Source organism: Mus caroli, unplaced genomic scaffold (assembly GCF_978045245.1).
Source record: "Mus caroli unplaced genomic scaffold, Mus_caroli_1 scaffold_6, whole genome shotgun sequence".
NCBI classification, from domain to species: Eukaryota; Metazoa; Chordata; class Mammalia; order Rodentia; family Muridae; genus Mus; species Mus caroli.
Genome location: NW_028227261.1, coordinates 124,771,225 through 124,775,736, shown reverse-complemented (window position 1 = coordinate 124,775,736; position 4,512 = coordinate 124,771,225).

The window sequence follows — 4,512 nt, the reverse complement described above, 5'->3', positions numbered from 1 at the left end:
GTAGTAATACCAAATTATTTCAGAAATATTTCTCATATTTTTAACTTCATAAAATTATTTAAGACTATAGTTTATCATAATTGAGACCAATTATGCAAAGGAAGTATATGTTTTTCATAATATTATTAATAGCAAACAATAATCAAACATATTTCCCATGAATAGTAGGTTGAACAATCATACTTCTTTAAAATCTAACTTCAGGACTGAATAAAAATCTTTGAAAAGTATATCTAACTATTAAAAGCTGCTTTACCTTGCTCTTGGATTCTAAGTAAATAGGCCTTGTTAAACAAATGGAATGTATTCATACAATGGCTAAATACATATGTATGTGTGTGTACATTTAAATATGTAACATGCACACATCATTAATCATACTGGATCTAATTATTTATAAAAAGATGCATACTCTTTGTTCTTGCTATCAGATATTAAATACATATGAAAATCAAGTTTATAGACATTTCCCAGATTGTGTTGAACTGCCCCGTGCACGCCTATGAATTTCTATGTGTTCAGCATATGACATGCAGACTGCCAATTTGAACATTAGGAAAAATGCAGCGAATTTTCCATTAAGTGTGCTCCCTTGGTGAATACCCTCTGATTTTCTGGCAGGACCCAGCAGGATCTGAAAAATAAGCAGCATATTGGGAACAATAATGAATATTTATGCTTCATGAAATCCTGTTTATTCATTTTCCACTATTTTCCTATGCCCCAACTATTAAAATAGTAGAGGGGTTAAGATGCATCCGTTATAAGTGCTTGGATTTCTGATAAAGAAACTTCGTTGAGGTAAGACCAAACAAACACGGGTTATGTAAAAGCATAATTGATCGAAATGAAATTCAATTTGCATTTTGCATTTGAGGTTAATACCTCAAATTCACTACAGTATTTCAATCTAACAAGTTAAGATTCAACCAAAATGTCGAAGAAACAATATAATAATCTTCTTTATGATGTGAAAAGACGAGTGTTGGGGACCTGGCAGAGCAGGTAAGAGCACAGACAGGCTGTTGTTCCCAAAGACTCAGGACCAGTTTCCAGCTCCCACATGTAACTTGTGCCACCTGTACCTCTAGTTCAAGGGGAAGAGAATCCCACATCAGGCCTCTACTGATGAATGTAATGTAATGAATGCAATGCTCTAATGTACATGGAAAATTTTCTAAACCCACAAAAAAATATGAAAAGAAGTTTAGTAAATCAAACAGTATACACAGAGAAAATTAATGCTTTGAGGGAAAAACAATAAAATGTACATTTTTTAGCCATTAACATGTTAAGTAACAGTCTTAAAACAAAAAGTAAGAGTAAATGTGTAGCAAGAATCTTGGCATAGTGACTCAGTGACACATCCAGGATGCATTTGCCTCAGCAAAAATCTCTTCATTAAATGCTTGAATTCATTTGACATCAAAGATCTTATTGAATAAAGTGTTTATAGCAGTTCCCTGGCTGGAGATTTAGCAATCTACATTTGCTGGTAAAGGCTGGTAAACCATGCTTCTAGGTAATCTCTAACTATGAGGGGGAAACAACAACAACAACAACAACAACAAAAATTAGGTGAAAATAGGAAAGTTATTTCTAGTATTTTAGGAAATGAAAAGGCTGGGTGAACTCTACAATACTGAACCTTGCTTAATATGTCTGTCAATTGCCAGAACTAAATTGCTGCTGCTGTTGTTTCTGTGTTTGTTTGCTTGCTTGCTTATGATGTTGTTATTCGATTGGTTGGTTATTTAGTCATTCATTCATTCATTTTGGGTAATGTCAAGTTTGATGATTGAGATGTGTAACAAAAGCAGTCATGAAACAGACACTTTCAAAACAAACAAACAAACAAACAAACAAACAAAAAAGTGCTTTAAAATAAAACCTAATAGAGCTTAAAATCAACATTAAAAACACTTCAGTTTGAGAATTACACACCATTTGACCTGCTTGGAAGGTAAACCCCAGAACTAGCATAGCACCAGAAAAGACCAAAATAAGCAAAAAAAATATCCTTAACCTATTTAGGAATTTTAAGTTTTGAAGTTGTAGCAAAGCATTTCTCACTATGAGCTGTGTGGAAGGAAGCTACTGCTGAACCACAGGTACGGAGTCTTAGAGAGCCCAATTTAAATCCTTACTGCAGCTTTGAGGCAATGTGTATGCCTGCAGAACATGGTGCCCACTTTAATCTTTGCTCAAGTATAAAATACATGAAAAGAAGCTCTCCTTCCTTGGATCTGGTATACTTTTGAATGAATTCCTGGGAGCTTATTACATGCAGAGCTTAATGAAAGACCATTTACCCCACAGAATACAGAGCTACCGGAAGGAATGCTTCTTCTCTCCTCTTAAAAAGAAAAATCATGAAACAGCAAAGTTTGTGGCTGAAGACTCTAAATGTTCTCAGGCCTATGGGAGACATGTGTTTGAAGTTTCTCTCAAGCATTTTCAGCCCGAGAGACTAGCATGCTCTCTCTGTTGGAAGCATAGGCTTGGTAGAGACCACGTGAATGACTGAGCATAGAATGTTTAGCCCTTGACCTTTGTCCTTCCTTTGCTAAGCTGCACATATTTCATTCCTCTATATTAACAGGGAAAATCAATTTTCACCAATGAAAGGAATTTGACTGAAGGTTAAATTCTCCAAAGCAGGGGAGGGGGCCAAACCTGGCAACATTTTTCATAAATTACACTTAAGAATACTTTTTAATGAAGAGAAGTCCACTTATGTCTATGCCTCTGTTTCTGGTTTTTTAAATTTTAATAGAAATCTGTTTGAGAGGAAAGAAACCACTGATACTCCAAAACTGAAAACTATACCATCCTTTAATATTTGCTACATTGTTATTTTACACACATTCCTACTTTTATAGCTAGTATTCTTCTTTCCTTAAGAGCTTTCTTTTCTGATTTCCTATATCAGATCACTTGTACCCGACTATCCCCTCCATTGCTCCCCAACTCCACTATCCTAAAAGTTGTACTATTTTACTTTTCTATTTCTGTAGTAGCCATAGGCTATGTACTCACACATGAAGATTTGGAGCTAGAAGACTTAAAATGAGAGTGAACTACCAAAATGTATCTTTCTAGGTCTAGGTTTCATGGCATATAAACGTTTCTAGTTCCATCCAAAATGTTCATGGTTTAATTTTTTCATGCTGGATAGTATGCAACAGTAGATAGATAGATAGATAGATAGATAGATAGATAGATAGATAGATAGATAGATAGATAGATATCACTTTCACTACTATTTTTCACTTCCAGGATATTTAGGTTGTCTCCATTTGGTTGCTGTGGTGAATAGAGCAGTAATGGACAGGGCTGATGAAAGAGAGAGAGAGAGAGAGAGAGAGAGAGAGAGAGAGAGAGAGAGAGAGAGAGAGAGAGAGAGAGAGAGAGGAGGTTGACTCCTTTGTACACATGCAAAGAGCAGCAGAGCTGTGTCATATGGCAGATTTACCTTGAGCTTTTTGAGAATTCCCCACACTGTTATTCATAGTGGCTGTCCCAATCTGAACCTACACCAACAGTAAAATAATGTTTTCCTTTTCCTTAAAATACTTCCAGTGTTTATTGATTTTACCTTTAATATAGACCATTCCAAATTGGGTAAATGAAATAAAATAGTGGTTTTGAATTGTATTTCCTTAATTACCAGGTAAGGCGAATTTTAAATAGATTGTTCTGATTGTTTTTTTACAGAATCGATTTTATGTGGTGTCTTCTTTGTTACTTTTCTATTACTTTGAAGAGTCACCATGACCAAGGTTATTATTTTTTAATTGGATATTTTATTTATTTACATTTAAAATGTTATCCCCTTACCATATTTTCCCTCTGGGATCCCACTATCCCATCCCCCTTTCCCCTGTTTCTATGAGACTGGCTTCCACACCCAACCACGAATTCCTGCCTCCTGATCTGGCATTCCCTTACACTGAGGCATCGAGCCTTCACAGGAACAAGAGCCTCTCCTCTCATTGATGTTCAACAAGACTATCCTCTGCTACATATACGGCTAGAGCCATGGGCTCCTCCATGTGTACTCTTTGGTTGGTCGTTTAATCCCTAGTAGCTCTGGGCTATCTGGTTAGTTGATATTGTTGTTCTTCCTATGAGATGACAAAGCCTTTCAGCTTCTTCAGTCCTTTCTCTAACTCCCCTGTTGGGGACCCCATGCTTAGTCCAATGGTTGGCTGTGAGCATCTGCCTCTATATCTGGCAGAGCCTCTCAGGAGACATCCATACCAGGCTCCTGTCAGCAAGCACTTCTTGGCATCAGCAATAGTGTCTGGATTTGATGTCTCTATATGGAATGGATCCCCAGGTGGGACAGTCTCTAAATAGCCTTTCCTTCAAAATAGTAGTTTGTGAGCTCATTTTTCTAGATGATTACCTACCTCACCATCAAATTGGGGCCCATAGTAGCAGACAGGCAGCTATATAGCATTAGAGCCAGAGCTGAGTGACACCACACACACACACACACACACACAC